Source organism: Hermetia illucens, chromosome 4, assembly GCF_905115235.1.
Source record: "Hermetia illucens chromosome 4, iHerIll2.2.curated.20191125, whole genome shotgun sequence".
Classification (NCBI taxonomy): domain Eukaryota; kingdom Metazoa; phylum Arthropoda; class Insecta; order Diptera; family Stratiomyidae; genus Hermetia; species Hermetia illucens.
In genome coordinates, this window is record NC_051852.1 from 28,175,847 (window position 1) to 28,193,705 (window position 17,859).

At 42.0% G+C, this 17,859-nt stretch overlaps 1 protein-coding gene across 6 annotated transcripts in view; it reads left to right on the top strand.

Annotated features, from left to right (window-relative positions):
- Positions 1-17,859, top strand: part of LOC119656197 (protein sprint) — a 586,096-nt gene that overhangs the window by 489,999 nt on the left and 78,238 nt on the right. The window lies entirely within an intron of this gene.

Sequence of the window (17,859 nt, forward strand, 5' to 3'; positions counted from 1 at the left end):
AATGAGTACTTGCTTCAATGAAGTACTGTTGCAAAAAAAACTTAGAGACTTACTACCTACAGGTATTTTTTCTGGCTTCACACATTTCAACTATAGGTATCCTTAAAACTAGCAATTGAGTTCAAGGCAACACCTCTGAGCATTTGCCTCTGCATTGTCCTTTTCAATCTGCGCACCGCCCAGTTGCTTTCCATTGCAAGGACCTCAATGACAGGTTTTTAATTTAGATGATTTCCTAGTTATCTCGTCTGGTAAAACCAGACAAACTTCCTGCAGCGGAAAACCAACGAGATTATTCCTTTATGTAGTAAATTAGCACTTTCTCCAAAACGTTGGCAATACTTTTAGGTTTGTCAATAACCAAAGAAGAAGAAAAATCGATAAAGCTATTCAACCAATTCAAATGACCTCTGTGCTTCCCCTCCTCTCACCTTAACTTTATTCACAATGGAATATAGACTCTTTTGAAGGATCTGCCAAAAAAACTGATATTTCCAGCGAATCCAATAAAGTTATGATAAATACGTATAAAACGCACCCTCAGATTGGTCTCAAATCCTAATTGCGGAACCTGTTAAAATAGTGCTTATAGTTCAAACCCAACTAAACCTTAATTAAACCACCCGGACCGACGGAGTTTTACCATCTAGTAGATTTTCAAGTACAGTTGAAGACTAATAATCTAGCAACCAAAAAAAGGCAAACGGTGGTACACCTAGAAACCTGCAACCTTCCTCGACCTGAAGAAAAAATCTGCTCACAAGTAAAAAATTATAATGAGCCAATCGGTATCTGATCTAGGCTTGTCTTAGCAAGGAACTCCAGACATTCCGGTTCTTTGACGAGATCCACCAATTGGATATTTCTGTCTGGCATCCAGGCCTACGCCGTCGCTCCTTTTGAGATAGGGTCAGGCAAGTTTGGTAGCCTCAAATTCAATTCAACAGATCAACATGTCTGCAGTGAATCTAACCCGCGCGTCGACCAAGTTCTTGGTTTTTTTATGAGATGCGTGGTCCATCTACTTTTCGATTTTGTGTCCCATGATTGCTGCGATGCACAGAGAGTACGGCTTCTCTCTTCACAAGCAATCGCTTCCTCATTTACCTCTCAACGTGCCTTCTGCCTGTTGATTTCGTGGCGGAGTTCCTTTTTCCCACTCTTATACTCTACGGTTCTAAGCATCACCTAGTCTTGGCCTCTTGCACGCTAAACAATCCGCCGAAATCTGAGGCAGTTCTTTCGTAGGCTTGCACTTTCAGCGTAATTGCGGGGTAATTTCTCGAGACGCAGTTTCCTGAACTAGGGATTCAGTTGCAGTTCTTCTATCTGCGCTTGCGTCTTATCGCTGATTTAACCCTCTTGAGAGAGCTTCGACAAATTTTGCCACGTCGATTTTCTCGATATTCCACTTGATAGGTGTATGCCGCACTGCAAAGCATTGGGAAGAGCCGTTTGTCACTTCGAAGGAAATGTACTGATGATCACTGGCCGTGAAATCTTCCAGTACCTTCCATCGTTGGACTGCGTAGCAAAAGTTACGTCAGGGATAGTGCCCTCCCAGCTAGCTCGTCTGAATATCGAAGTGCTACCGGTATATAGGACAGCGAGTCCTGTCCTGGCAGCCATTTACAAAATTCGTGTGCCTAAAGAATCTGGTTAAGGCATGCATTCGAGTGTTGTGGCATTAAAGCCTCCTCCGACTAGAATTCTCCCTTTCTTGCTTCTAATCTCGCCCTCCAAGGCGGCGAACCTATTCTGAAAAGCTTGTATAGATCTATTCGGTGTGAGGTAAACGCTGAAAAATGTCAATTCTGCATGATGAATCTAAATGAAGCCGTTCCCTCGACCATGAGCCCTCACTCAGAAGTTAACCGTGTCTCTCACCCAGATGGCAGCAGTGCCAGATATATCGGCATACCATGTTCATCGACTTTAAAGCCGCCTATAATAGCATAGCCAGGGTAAAACTGTACACGGCCATGAGAGAATTCGGTATCCCGACGAAATTAATAAGACTGACTAGGCTGACCCTGACCAATTTGCGAGACCAAATAAACGCAATAGGATCACTCTCAAGACCATTCGACATCAACAACGGTCTACGACAAGGGGATACCCTATCATGCGTCCTGTTTAACCTGGCCCTCGAGAAAGTGATCCGTGATGCTGAGGTAAATGCAAGAGGTACGATCCTCTTCAAGTCCACCCAACTACTGGCCTATGCTGACGATATTGACATCATAGGAAGAACCACCCGATACGTAGAATCTGCCTTCATCCAGATCGAGCAGACGGCGCGAGATCTTGGGCTGCACATCAATGAAGGCAAGATAAAATATATGGTGGCAACGTCAGCACCGAAGACGAATCAACCAACAACATCAAACCGCACTGGTCAAACACGAAGAAGAATAAGGATAGGAGAATACAACTTTGAGACCGTTGACAATTTCTCCTATCTAGGGTCAAAAATCACAACCGATAACAGGTTGTTGTCAGCCAACAGAGCCTATTTCAGCTTACAAAGACTGTTCCGCTCGAAACGTCTCACCATAGGGTCAAAGCTCTTACTGTACAAGACTATGATCTTGCCAGTCCTCATGTATTCCTCGGAAACTTGGGTTCTTAGCAAGAAAAATTGCGAACTCTTGGCCCCGTTTGAGAGAAGAATCCTCCGAAGAATTTTTGGCCCCCTACATGAGGACGGACGATTCCGTAGCCTACATAATGACGAAATCTATGAGCGATACCATGACCGTCCGGTTGTAGATAAAATCCAGCTCAATAGGTTACGGTGGGCGGGTCACTTAATCCGTATGGATGAGGATGATCCCACCCGGAAAGTCTATAAGGGCAATATCTATGGTAGAAAAAGAAGACGAGGCAGACCCTGCCTAAGATGGAGCGATGGCGTAGGTCAGGACGCCAGCTTTTAGGGATATCGAATTGGTGGACCTCAGCGCAAAACCGGGATGTCTGGAGTTCCTTATGAAGGCAGGCCTAGACCGGATACCGGTTGTTGCACCGTTGATTTCTTATTTCCCCGCAATGGAGAAGTTGGCTAGCTGGCTTCTCAGGGACAGTGACAATAGCCAATTTTCGTCCTGTAGAGTTGACGGACGTAACTCCCACCTTACGATTGCCTATATTTGGGTAATGACTTTTTATCACCTCGTCCACCTCTTCCGTATTAGTCAAACAATCCAGATCTCTTATTTAAAGGGGGGAGGGTTCTAGGCTGGAAACCATTGCCTTCGTGCCTAGAATGCTCTGGACTGTCTCTTTTCGGTCTTCGACCCAAGCTCTACAAGTATATCGCCAATTCGTGTCCGCCGGACAGATTTAACATCTACCCCAGCGTCTTCTAGTTTGGCGCTGTTACGGACTCTCGAAGAACTTCCGCAAAGCATCTCATTTCATTCAGCTTAATTAGAATGACCTCTGATCGTGGTTTGCCCCTTTCCTTTTCCTTTGACGCTGATGTCGTAATTGACTTCGACTTTGCTACAATGGAGCCACTGCTGTCGCTATTCAACTTAGGTTATTGTTAATGAATTTTCTCCTGTTTTCGACGCTGTTCGTTCCGCTTGGTTACCACCTCACGGAATTCTCATTGCTGCATCCTCGTCAGCACATCGCCGCTGCTTTTCCCCCGCCTCCTTTTGTCGAATAGAAATTCGACAACTATGGCGGGCTGAAAGCGCTTTTTTTTGCGCAACTGCTTTTTCCTCAACTATTCTACGGCTGTTATCATGGAGTTTCGCTCTTGTGGAATAAAATTCAGCAGTTCTTCCATCACCATTATGCCATTTTTGACGTGCATGGAGATGTTTCGCTAGACAATTGTAGCCTTCATTTTCCGTCGGACACCTCGCACTTATTGAGTAGTCTTTCTTCCTCTAGTCTTATTTTTCGGATGAGGCCCATCCACTCCGGTGAAATGACTTGCATTTTCGCCTGATTAAAGAGTTCACCACCTTTTTTTCGGACAAAGGAGTGTCGCGCAGCTAGGAATTTGCCATCTTTCCTTGTGACTCCTTTGCGGAAGTCGAATTGGATGGCGTCTCCTCTTTTTGGTTGCCAGGACTCTTAGCCAATACGGTATCATTCCCTTTTAGTCACTTTCACTGTTGGTACAGTGGGCCCTTCTACTTTTTCAGTAGGTGGCCGTCACTTTGGCTGCCAGAAGCGTGGTGTGTTGCTGCTCCTTCTAAAAATTTCGGTTATTTCCGGTTGTGTCGTCGCGTTTGTTGTTGCTGTTGTCATTTTAATTTGGGCCCAATTGCAAGCCACTATCTCCACTAGAAAGTGCAGTTCCCTTAAACGATTCCCGTGATTGTCTATCCGAGCAGGGAGGTCACGCATGGGTTGATACAAATCCCTATGCAAGTTTTAGAGCTGGGATCAGGCGCTAGTCAAGAGTCCCTCCCAACTGAGTCTGCTCTGCCAACTTATGGTGTCATAGCTTTGAACGTACTTGCAGCCAGAAAATTGTGAAATATTTTCTCCTGATAAGGTCGGTAGTCATCCGATACGGACTCAGGGCTCCTTTGATTAAAAAACAAATACTCCTCCGTTGAGCAACTTAAGCTCGAAACAAGTAATTTCGTTCAGTATAATTCGCAACTATGTTGTGTTGACAAAGGAACAGGAATCAGCAGCCAATGGCTGGCTACTACTTTTGATAATGTTGTTCCCAATTAGTTTTTTAAATATTGCTTTTATTTGGGGAGGGGAGGGGGGGGGGGGGTAAGTAAAAATTTGATAGGAGGATAATGGAAGTGTTAAAGACTGCTCGATAGAAGAGAATCTTGTATACATGCAAATGGATCTTCTCGTCAACTCGCCGTAGGACAAACCACGGACACTATCCTGTGGCTACAATTTCGGAATCTAATCGGATTTAGAGAGGTTCAGTAATTTGTCTTGCAATGACGTAATCTTTTTGGGGTTCGGAAATACACCGACGAAATTCTGTGCTCAAAACAAAGGCACCTGACCGTGGTCTCGTAGGTGGAATAATTCTCCTACTATTAGTTGCAAGTTTTCATAGGAAATTCTAGGGAGTGACAGCCATTACTTCAGTAAAGCTCTTAGCTAAAATTTCGAAAGCTGCATTTCAACGGGTAACTGAATCAAAATTTCACCGGGTTGTCATCCTTTTTGAACACATGCAGGAAGTACTCAGGAGTTTTTGCTGCACAGCGATGGAAGAAATCTTGAATTGTCACCCGTCACTCACAATAGCCTCTAGGTCTCTCTTAATTGAAAACATGCGATTTAAAGCTAAAAAATAGGAGTGTAGGGCCTTGACCATGGGAAACTCAACTGTAAAGCATAATGCCTTATGAAATTCAACAAGAAAAGCACTTCCATTGCTGCCGAACGAAGCATTACTCTTAATTGACACTATGACGTGACTAGGATAAGGAAGGAATCGTTCATGCAATAACCAGCTTCTTAAACATTAAGACCTATCACCATTGATACAAGAAAAATCGGTCATCAATCAGTGAGTATTTCCCACAATCGCAACTAGGCTCGAACTTTCTCCGACTAAATTGCCTAAAACTTGCAGTGTCCTTTAATGTACTTCGGTGATTTGCAGCTGCAGATGCACTTGTTACTTGGACCGAAAAATATTGTACAAGATATGAGTACAAACTAAGCTCTTGGCCCATAATAGAAAAAGGAACTAAATACGATTCGAAAAACTACGTGTCAAATTGGAATCTGGCATACAATTTGATGCCGCACCACGGCCACAACTAATCAAATATGCCACTCCATAAAATTGAGTCCGTAGTTAGACATCAGTTGAACCGCCCTCGTTTCATAGATTCACAAAAGACTATATTTTAAACATTATATGATGGCGGACAAGTGATGCAAAGCACGTCAAGTACAGAAGAGTTTCTTTGAAGTCTCAACACGTGGTCTCTATTAAAGAACAATTGAGGCCGTACTCTCGAATTCGTTGTCCCGAGTTAGGTCCCCCTTGGTCATGGGTGTATGTGTTCGTCTGTGTACTGCCAGTTCAGACTAACCTTGGCAAGTGAATTCTCGGTTGGTAATCGCGTAAGTAGGATCATTTATCCTTTCTTGATTACCAACCATTACGAATCTGGAAGGATCGTGGAACCAAATGAAAGAAACGATCCACAAAGCGGCCTCTACAACCCTCGGGGTAACCAAGCCGGGTAAGCGGTATATCAACCGAGACACTTGGCTTTGGAATGACGATGTTGAAATGAAGGTCCGCGAAAAGAAACGCATTACTGCTGACAATGCCATGTATTTTTGTTCAAAATTGCATAAGTTGACAACTAAGCTCCACGGAGTGTAAGTAGGAATACTACAAGGACCCCAAGGACAACAAAAGCCCCTAACGAAATGCCATATGCCCTTACAATTTGCAGAAACATTAGATGTATCATGTTCAGTGCTAAAAAGCTGGACTAGCAAGCCCCTTTGAGACAACTCGTTCCCCAGGATGGGTTAATCCCTTCTGGCTAAATCTAAAAGATTCTCGAAAGATCTGTGAGTCAGATTTTATCAATATTCAACCGGATGTGTGGCAATTATCAACACTTAATTAATTGTCAAAGTTACGATAATCATGGCTTGTCAACGATTCTATACAGAATAAAAGTCACTACAGGGTCAGAATCAAACTTCACACCATTATGATTCCTAAGTCATTGCACCCTCGCCAGTGGGTGGGAAAACAGCTACCCAACAAAAACTAACAGAGAACTACTCCTGATTGCGTAAATCACTGACCATACCTCTCGAGAACAATTACAAAAGGTCAACAAAACGTATTTAACCTCGCAGTGACAACCCAACGAAACCTCCAACCGATAATTTACTTCTTCCAAACATCAGAACTCAACTTCCAATTACCAACAGTAAACAAAAAACATAGAAATTATCCACGACTATCATTACGCCAAACTCCAGAAGCAATCACGCTAATAACAGCTTTGAATTTCGTACAGTTCAATGCTTTCCAGCTATTTGGCCGGCAATAGATTGGACGAAAAATCAAATGCGTCCCTTTGAAGGGGAGGAGTGGCTACAGTCGCGGAAACAGTACAAAAATAATGTTGCGGAATGGATTAACAACATTTTATCTTTGCAAATAATTATCTTACAGAGTCAAATGATATAACATTGTCTGTGGGCAACAATCTATGACCAGCATAGCATCATATCTGGAAGGCATTCTACCGTGAAACTATCTGCCAAATGAATATGACTATCTTTTTTGTACTCGAAAATGATTCATCTGTAGCTCAGATGCTTAGCCGTTATGACAGTTTCTTTGTGCATGTTCAGATGGAAACCGATTCTGAAACGGATATGCTCAATTGAATATATCAAATGCATATTAGATGATTGCATATTGAGTGGGTTGCATGCAAGACGATTGCAAATATCGTGACCTAATTAATCGCTTGGAAATAATGTCGTGCGTGTTGGATGGAATACCGAAAGGTTCAATTATGGAACCTTGATTGCTCAAAAAATAATTGGAGTGGATTCTCTTTAGGCTCATATTGAGTTATAAGTGAAATATGAAGGACTGCAGATGGTTCATTGTTCGCATTACCAGAGAGAGCCAGCAAAAGGTATAGCCTGATAAATTTTGAAGTTTTGGGTAAAACAAAACAAAGCTGGTATTAGTTTTGGCATTGGTTGAAAAGGGAAAGATTGCAGGGGTCCGAAAAGGATCAGTTACTTCAAGGACTCGTTCCCAATAACCGCCCAACCCACATATTTGAAAATAAATATGGTGGTCCATGCACATGGTATCTACGCCCAAAAATACTCTCCATATCGACATCTGCTTAAATAAACGTGTTGTTGTTTTTTGTTTGTCCCCTAACCCGGCAGGCTAACAATCCAAACACGACTTGACACCACCCACGAAGTACATCAATAGGACTGATGCTTTGCACTTAGCTTATGTTGCCGGAAACACACTATCGTTTATGGCCAAAAACAGTCAAACACAATTTTATTAAATTTGATTCTTTTTATAATTAGCCGACACACTTGCAAACATAAAGTGTCAAAGGCCAGGTAGCAAGTTGACGCACGAACACACAGAGGCTGCTCGGTAGTTTAAAGGTATCTGACACCGGGTGGATTAGGTACTACTTCGCGACTCTACTAACCATTGCGAACCATTGGAGCATCGAAGGCACGAAACAAAAACGGGGATGGTAGGAAATGCCGTGCGGCGAAGAAACTGACATGATATCTACTATAATCTGACTTTAACCTCCTCACAGAAATATAAAATGTCATCAATCATGCAAGGATCTTTGTTCGAAAAGATTCATCGAAGATTAAAAAACGTATTATACCATCTATACTTAATCCGAACCCGTTCGTGTTCGTTTGTTTCTATAACCATGCAAGTGTTACATTTATCCGAATCTATGTTTCCAAGAAATGGTCCTTTGACAAGTGATATCACCAAAAGTCATCCTCCCACTATCTATAGGAGAGTTCCTGAATTGCCTTTGGAGCATCTACGGGGAGGGTTCGACTAAACTTGTGAGACTAGAGCCCCGTGTGTGCCGGGAACCATAAAGCTTTTAAAGACTTAAAAAGGGGGTCAGAGGCAAGGGCATGTTTTTTGCCAACATGCGATTGCGTTGTTTGAGTAATTTACAAGTACACCCATCTTGATAGCCTGAAGCACGACGAAAAGTTCAACCACCAAAACCGAACTCACATCCAAGGAAAAACGTCCCATCCGGGCCGACCACCGTACAGACAGACCCACCACGTAGAGCGCAGCATCAGATGTCAGGACCAAAAAACTCCTTGATTTGAAGCCCTGCACCGCCCGGCCACACCCGGCTGCCATCTGGGCTTTGCCTCTTGAAGGATATAGATTGGGATTTGGTTATGTGGATGGTTAGGCTCAATCTTTGGGATTCATCAACAAAAACATTTACCTGCCTTTGCAAACATTTGAAAGTCGACAAATAATCGTCTCCAGTCGCCAAAATGAGAAAATCGTCCACATATTGGAAGATTTCAATGCTATCAGAGCATTTTACTATCAAGATGTGTAAAAGCATATCATTGATGCAAGCAGACGTAGATTTACCTTCTATGCCAGGCAGGCAAGACTTTGTATTCACCAATGAAATTATTGAAACGATCCTTGATCATGGAGTTAAGTAGTTTGGCAAACACATTAATAAGAGGAATAGGGCGGTAACTGGTCAAATGTTCTGGGTCCTTAAGTGTTTTTGGGATGGGTACCACCCTAATAATAGACCAGTCCTCAGGAGGACTCAGCCTGCACCAGATAAGGTTAAGCCCCTGTAGTAGTGCAGAGAATGTTTCCGGCGCCAACCAACGTACACGTTGAGTGATATTACCCATACCAGGGGCGGAGGCACGCTTGTGTCTTAGCAATGTAGCCATCAGCTCTTTTAAAGACAAGGGCTGAGAAACAATGGGATATCTAAGGATATCCGGAACGTTGGGATCCTCACTCTCTGCGTTAACCTAGCGTCGATCCACTTAATTATACCAGTCTCTCCAGAATTTCAGCGAAAATGATGATAAACTGATTTGCCTGAATTTCTTTGAATCTGATTTTTTCCCAGGCTTACGTATGAAAACTTCTTTCTACCAAGGCGAAGGCACGTAGACCAGAGTAATATATCCTCCTATACCCTCCTTTAGCATCTCTAGATGGATGTCATCCATGCCAGGTGCTTTCAAGTGTTCAAAGGATAATATAGCAACATTTTTAACAACTGCTCCCGCAGTGTCCCAATTCCCCTTGCAACACCTTGGTGTTAAAAGGTTTGCAGAACCCGCGGGTGGTATACCTCTAAGAGAGTCTGTATATAGTCCACTCTGGAGATCGTGAAAGTTCCATCCGGTTTTCGAAGAGAGTCCTACTTGGCCGACTCATCCTGATTAAGGACTTTGCACTGCCTGGAAGTCTCCCTTTCACCTTCCAGTTTCCGACAGTATACTCTAAAAAATCTCGCTTCGAATGTTTTACGAGTCTCTTATAACATACTCACATTATAAGTTCCGGAAGTTAAACCAGTCTTCATACTTATTGTTTTTGCAAACACGATTTGGAAGTCATCTAGTTGATTTTCTTAGTCTTTGCAGTTCTCAGTTCCATCATGACACCTTTTTATCGCTTTATCATCGGATAAGACAAGCCTCTCCAAAGCACTTTAAAAGTGAGTGATTCCTAGTTTCCAATTGATCTTCTATCCCCAAAAGGAGACGTTAGTCGGCTAGGGAGCTGCACTTTGTTGCCAAGAAGTTTATTAAAGCTTGTCCAATCCGTTTTCCTAGCGTTCCATCTTTATATTCCGCACTGTTCGCCTGCAATAGTCAGACTGAATCCTAACTAACGGTGATCTGACAGTGGGGCCTCATCTAGCATTCGCCAGTTTCTAATCAACTTTAATAACTTTGAAGTGTAGATTGCTAGGTCAATTGCCTCACTCCTTCTTGGTCCCACCAACGTTGGGGCGTACCCTGCTTTCGCGGTCATCAGACCAGCTAAAGTGATAAAATCAAACAGCGTCTCTCCTCTAATATTACATTTACTGCTCCTCCAACAAATATGCTGAGCGTTCGCAACACAACCTACTAAGAATGCAAGCCCACTTAATTTTGCATACATTACCAGATTCCTTAGTTCTTGCGTCAGCGGAGGACACAAAGAATTATAGGGAAAGTAAGCAAAAGCAACTATAACACTTTTCCTCTTACCAGATGCAGCATGGTTGTCTTCACATCGAAACGCAGGCCCTCGGTCTACCACAGATTTTGTTAAAGCTAACCCATGACTCTTGGACGAGAAATATATTGGGATAGTCCAGAATTTTTACCAGGCTTACTGCCAGTAGATAGGAAGAGGCTTTGGCATGCTGCAGATTAATTCGACTAGACTTTATGTTTGTAGACATAAGTGTAGTCTAATATGGAAACTGCCGCTAACTGAAAAATCTGCTGCACATTGTCAACAAATCTAGCCTTCTTTTAAAGTGCCTTTCTTTGTAGTCGGTTGAGAGCCCTCCCAGGTTCACGGTGTCCGAGCTCCATGAATCTGTTTCCACATACCGGAATTAGACCAATTGCGTCCACATCACCAACTTTTCCGCCTTTCCTGGTAGAAGCGGAGGAGAAGGTTCTGACAGACAAGCCTGTACTCTCTTCTTATTTGCGGCTGAAGTTTGGTTCAGCCGAGTTTTCCTCTCCCGTTTTTTCCAAGAGTTAAGCAACAGTGTTACCGACAGGCCGGCCGTGGTCAGGTTCCCAGTTCCTCTCATTAAAGGAGTTGGGGTACTATCTTTTCTGGCTGAGCGCGCCGTAAACACCGGGTGCAGGTATTCCACTGAAGTGGAGAGCTTGTTTTCCACAGATTTCTCTGGCGGGAAAACGAATCTGGTGAGGTTTCCAAAATTCGTGCCTCGGCTGCGACCTGATTTCTCAAAGTTGCGGGTGGATTCGAAGTCGGTGACTCCTTATCAGAGTTACAATCCATTGCTTTCATCTTCATGTGTTTTTGAACACCCTTAGTAAAGTAGCAAACTACCACGACAAGGTGGTATCCGAGGGGGATTCGTTACCAGTTACTATAAACAAGTCGGGAAACCGGAAGCTAGGCGCTTCAGGTATGAAAGGTTTTGTTTCTTCTGTGAGTATATTTGAGTGTAGAACTATCCCATTTGCACGTAGCCCGTTAAGAATATGCATTTAGCATATCAGATTTAGTACTTCGGGTTGTAAATTTACACGGTAAGGCAACTTTGAGCTACTGTAACTTTGTTACTAATAGTATGATTTTGATCAAGCTTAAAGATAATATGCTTCATATTATATTTTATACTACTACCAACTTTTATAACTCTGACATAAACTTAAGGGGGGTTTTGCTCAATTTTCCCAAAAATCCGGTAATATACTATTATTAACTTAATTTGAACAGATGTCGATATGGAGAGTATTTTGAGGCCTGGCCTCTTCATAGAGGCAGCTTCATGATTTTTTTGAGATTTCTCGGTTGTGTAGTTTCTGAGCATGGCTCCTTTAAAGAAATCATCACTTTGCACCTCTCCCACTCCCCGCCTTTTTAACAAATCTCAAAACTAAGACCGGCTTCGAAAAGTACTAATCGAGACCTTTCATTTGATACCCCACATGACTATATTTGGTGAAAAAAATTTTTACACCCCCCTTTTACAGGGACCCCCCCTAAATCTCAATGCAGGAGGATATTACTCACTGCATGTCTGAGGGTCCACAGTTCCCACCTTCTCACCAAATTTTGTGTCAATCGGTATAGCCGTTTCTGAGAAAAGTGCGTGTGACAGACAGACGGACAGACAGACAGACATTGAACCGATTTTAATAAGGTTTTGTTCTACAAACAAAACCTTAAAAAAGTTGTTCTAAATAAAAAAGGATTATGTTCGAGGACCTTTCTCAGGATAATGTGATTTAATTCACATTCACAAATATGCTGTAGTGAACCAAGGAGACTACGTTGAAATCTGGTTTGTTACAAATGGCGCCCAAAAAGGCTAACTCTAGATAGCTTGCGCAAATATCCTATTCTGGTCATTAAGTTAGCTTTTGAATTGACGGTGGTGATACCAATCTTTCAAAATTCTATTTGAGGCTAGTTTTTGAGTGCGTTCCTTTCACACTAAACTTCTGATTTGTGGTAAGCTTGATTTTCGTATGAAAGAAGTACTTCTCTCCATTTATCCTAGATTACTCGGTAGAGTTTCCTGTCTTTCTCCTGATGTCTGACCGCAAAAAAATAGTTGCCTTGCACGGAAATATGTGGCTCGATGCTCAAAGATTTTTCCTCCCCGACGTCCTTGGAAGTATCTTCATTTCAAAAGGCAAATTTTTTCGTTCTCCCATATCGCACTGCTAGCAATACTTTATTTTTGATCAGGATGAAAAGGCTGACTTGGGTTGAATATTTGGTTGGAATACAGAAGCATCTGGCCAGTTTTTGTGCCTAATATTCCAACAACGGATCCAATTTATGCCCTCTTAATTTCAAAGTTCATGGATCGTGGTCATACCTAGTAGTTCATACCTGCCGCTTTTTCAGTCAGCAAAAAATAGATTGGTGTGGAGCTATTACAACGGATTTGACACAGATAATCGACCCTGACGTTCACATTGTCAAGTTCTAGTGCCTTGACTACTGCCTTGAAATTTCTGGATTATTACAATACCCTTCATTGGAACCTCATCAAATCAACAACCAATATTTTTATCTAGCAAATGGAGGTTTCGATGGTCGAGATGGTTTTGCACCACCCTCTCAACCTCGTTGTTTCGGGTCCAAAGCACGATCCTTCATGGATGCTTGTGTTCACCTTTGTGCTATTCCGCTGCTGAAGGCTGATCACTTGCACGTGTAGATCTTAAACGTATAGCTTCTACTTTTTGCAAGCATATTTTCCTTTTGCAAATATATACTTATTTCGGGAGATACTTACTCCTTTCTTCGGTGTTTAGCTAAGTACTTATTAAAGGAGACACCCAAAGGAAAGTTTTATTTGTTTAAGGTTGTTGAAAATTAGATTAGGGTGGTCCATTTCTTGTAATAAGAAGTTAGGATGGTTTAATGCGATTCAAGCCAGATTCAACCGAATCCATCCAAACTTACGCTTGTGATAAGGAGACTATTTCCACTATTACATAAAAGTCTTCTGAAATACCTTCCAGGAAGTCGAAATCATAGCATAGAATGAACATTTTTATTAGTTTTAGTTTGCATTAAGCCACTAAAAGTTCAGTCTCGTAAAACTAATAAGAATCAAAGAAAATTACCGGAACTGCCATTAGAAATTCTAGATAAAGGGAGAGTTCGAATTTAGTCCGCCCCACAAGACCAATATGACACATCTCCCTGTACAATTGAAAGAAGATTACCCCCTATGCATTGATGGACCTCATGAACAGATTTGAACATCAATTGCAGTCAGCTATCAAACCAATTAAATGCAATTACTCTATTATCTTGCCAAAAAAAGAATAGCCACCGAGAAAGGGAGAATATTACCGAACAATGGATCCTTTTCAGCTCATAAATTACAACTTCCATTCAAAAAACCGCATTTCATTCGCCAAAAATCTGATAACATCCTGCTTCTGTTTCACCAAGCGGATGAAAGCATAATCGACTTATCACCACTATCCATCCAGTAGTTCCGAATCCCCGCATATCATTCAAAGGACATGAACATAGCATGAATGCGGGAAGTGAAGATACTCAGAAGACCAGATTATGATATTTTGGCATAGAACTCATACAGAGACACAGTGAGCGGTTTATCTCGACTTTTTCTGTTGGATTTGGTCCAGAATCGATAATCATCGCTTCATTTCGAACTTTCTAACTTTCATAACAATGAACTCCAACATGCTTCTGCCGGCGGTCTGTCTAATGCACGGATAAATATCTCCACCGAGAGAATGGAGGAGATTATTTATATTCTTTTGCGAATAGCTAAAAGCCGGGCCGTGGTAGTGGCTGGAGGGGGAGATTTTTTAGGATAAAGGATGATTCCATCGTGACTGTTGCCATTGCTGCAATGATGACGACAATAGGTGATTCGACAATAGAGACTAGAAGCTTTAGGGAAGGGTCTTACAGTGGAAAATCCACCCTATCGTGCTTTGGTTATGCACTCCAGACTGGCAGACAGACATGCAAGCGTATGCTTAGCTGAGCACCCTGATACCAACTCTTTGGCAACCTGACTGAAATAATAGTCATCCTGTTGTTGATTATTGAAAGTGACTTTCTGATGATTTATATCATTCACGTCGGTACCCAACAAAAGTGGTCCGGTTGATTTTTTTCTGGTATCCCTCATGTCGGTCGCCTCCTGCTTTTTCCTTGCCTAGGTAGGGAATTATATTGAAATTTCCAGAAGAAAAAGCATCACCTACTCGTACACCACCATCGCTATGGCATCTGTGGATGCTGGGTTGTGTTAATATAATGGTATTGCCAAAAGTGGTTTTCGGTTACTCTTAATGAAATATTAATGGCGTAATAATGGAGAGTGGTATACGGCGAGTCACTGGTCATTAGGTGAAAATCATTCGAATGTATGCTGAAATTCAGCCAGGGATGCTATGGTAACATCCATTAACTCAACTGCCCTTAAGGTATCTTTCTAATAATATCACACCGTGGGATGTGTGGTGTATTTGAGAGACCAGAGGTGGGGTTAAATTAGCAGAAAATAGCTTTTAGTTTTAGTGCTTTCCGAATGATTATGTCGGACTCAACCATTGACTTTTAGGGCAAACTATGATCATCAGAAGTGGTATTATTGGAAACTACTTTCTTATCGTTGCAGTTCCAGGTTTAAATGACTTCGGAACGTGCACAACGAATAAAATAGCGGACCAGAATAAAGACTTGTCGCCTCCGTACTAATGAAAGCATTATCTCGACCCATTAACATAACGCCAACAAGCTATTGAACCCAAGAATTAATGCAAAACTACACCCTTGGTCATGCCTGCTCCCCACTAGCCATGTGCATAGTGCCAAAAGCCTCGATAATTGTATTTCGCATTACCACCGAATCAACCCCAACCACGGGAAGCATTTTTCCTGGTGAGTTGGTGTGAACTAGCAACAGCCATCCATTTTAGCGCCAGCCTGAGCTGTAGCATCAGGCATTTGTCCATTAATTCCGTCTGATTTGAAATCCTCTGTTCACTTTCCAGGGTGATTTTTATTTTGATGGGAGCATAGAGAAAAATAGCTAGAAAAGGCTTTCCTAGACGAACTACCCTGAGGATAAGTGATGGAGCCAGTCTGCAACATTCTGATGCTGTTCGCATATTGCTACAGTGTGTAGTCAGCAAAATCAGCTTACTATACGTGGGTTCTTGTGAGTCCGTGGGCTTTAGCACCTTGTCTAGGGGGTTGAAGGCTCGCTTGTTGTATTGTGCGCTGTTTTATTAATTCCTCTTGATTGAACAAGTTGCAGACTTGAAGTAAACAAATGATTTTAAATCTGACGAACCGTTTAATGAAGTTTTGCGATGTAGAGGGTGTGGATGATGGAGATCAGAAGGACTTTCAAGTAAAGATATTTGATGTCCGTCATTTATAAAGGCTGTTTTTTAAGCCCAACAGAACTTCAAATTGTAAAAACTAACACAAAAAAATTAAATGTTAAACCAAAAAAAGTTTTTTTTCCAAAGATCAACACATGGCATTAAGATTTGAAAGTGACTTCAGGATATCCCATTTTGAGTCACTTTTTCGAAAATTGCTGGCCGCATGTTACGAATAACACGAACAATGTTGGCCTCTAAGGCGCCAATTGCTACTGGTTTATCAGCAAAAACCCGTGACTTAACGTAGCCCTACAAGAAATAATCGAAAGGTGTCAAACCACACGACATTGCAAGTCAGTTGACAGATCTGCTTCTCGAAAAAACCTTATCGTCAAATTTTTATTTCAATAAGTTGATGGTTGCGGTCACCGTCTGACACTTAACACCCTCATGTTGAAACTACATCTCGCCCGGATTAATGTCATCCATATTTTCGAACAAAAAATTATTGATCATGATGTGGAAACGATCTACATTAACAGTAACATGAGCTTCATTTTTGAAGCTTCAATGACGCCACTAGCATATAGCACTAAACAGTGCATTTTTCTGGATGTAATAGAGTCTCTGGGTATGTTTGGATTGATTTCACTCCATACGTGGCAATTTTGTTTATTAACAGAGCCCTTAAGCCAAAAATGAGCCTCATCGGTGAGCACAATTTTCCTCTAGAATCCATTCGGCAAAAGAACGACGCTTATGATGGTCTTGCGGCTTTGATTGCTGCGCCAGCTGAATCTTAAACATGAGTAGGCCAAGATATTTGCGCAAAATCTTTCACGTAGTGAAAGGACGGGGCCTCAATTTCTGCGACCGATGACAAATCAATAAATATGGAGCCTCTTCCAAACTTTGACGGATGGCTTGCTCAGATGGGAGACTATGTGCACCGTAAAAATCACGAAGTCGCCTGAAAGCTGCGCGGATTGATGACTGATTTTCAAAGTAAACCTGGATAATTTGGTAGCAGTATTCAAGCGTAAATCTATTCATGATGATTTGCTAGAGTATCTTTTTCTTTTTCTTCAGCCTTTGTTCCATTCACAAGCGGGGTCGGGTCGTGGTGATCGGTTTCGTCATTTTGTTTTATCAAAAGCCTGATCTGAGGCTTTCAAATCCTCAGCGTATCGAGCCATCGTCGTTTTGGCCGCTTACCATCGACTTCGATGTTCAGACCAATCTTGGCAAGTGAAGACGCCTCTCGCAATTTTTCCACGATAAGTGCAACTCCATATCGATGGTGGATATCCTCATTTTGGATGTGATAAAAGCGTGTCACGCCACTTGTCCAATGTAACATATGCGTCTCCATTACCACGAGACGCCGTTCAATGTCTTTTATAGTCGGTCAACACGCAAGACGACGCTGCGGTAAATTTTAGATTTGAAACGTTCATTGATCGTATATCTCTAATCTAATGATTTGCCAGAGTGTAGTGATCATAAATGTCAAAAAGTGAGCGACAGTTCGTTTGACAGTTCTATCGGTTTTCAAAGCTCTTCAAATTCTCCTGTTGATTTCTATATCAAAAGATTCCTTTATATGACAGTGCAGATTCCAGTTGTATTATCATCACAGTTAACTTTGCACAAGTGATGCGTTTGGAACAGGAAACAACAGCAGGAAAAAGATAACCCACCTCAGCCAAAACTAGAAGCTTGACTCTTGCGAACAAA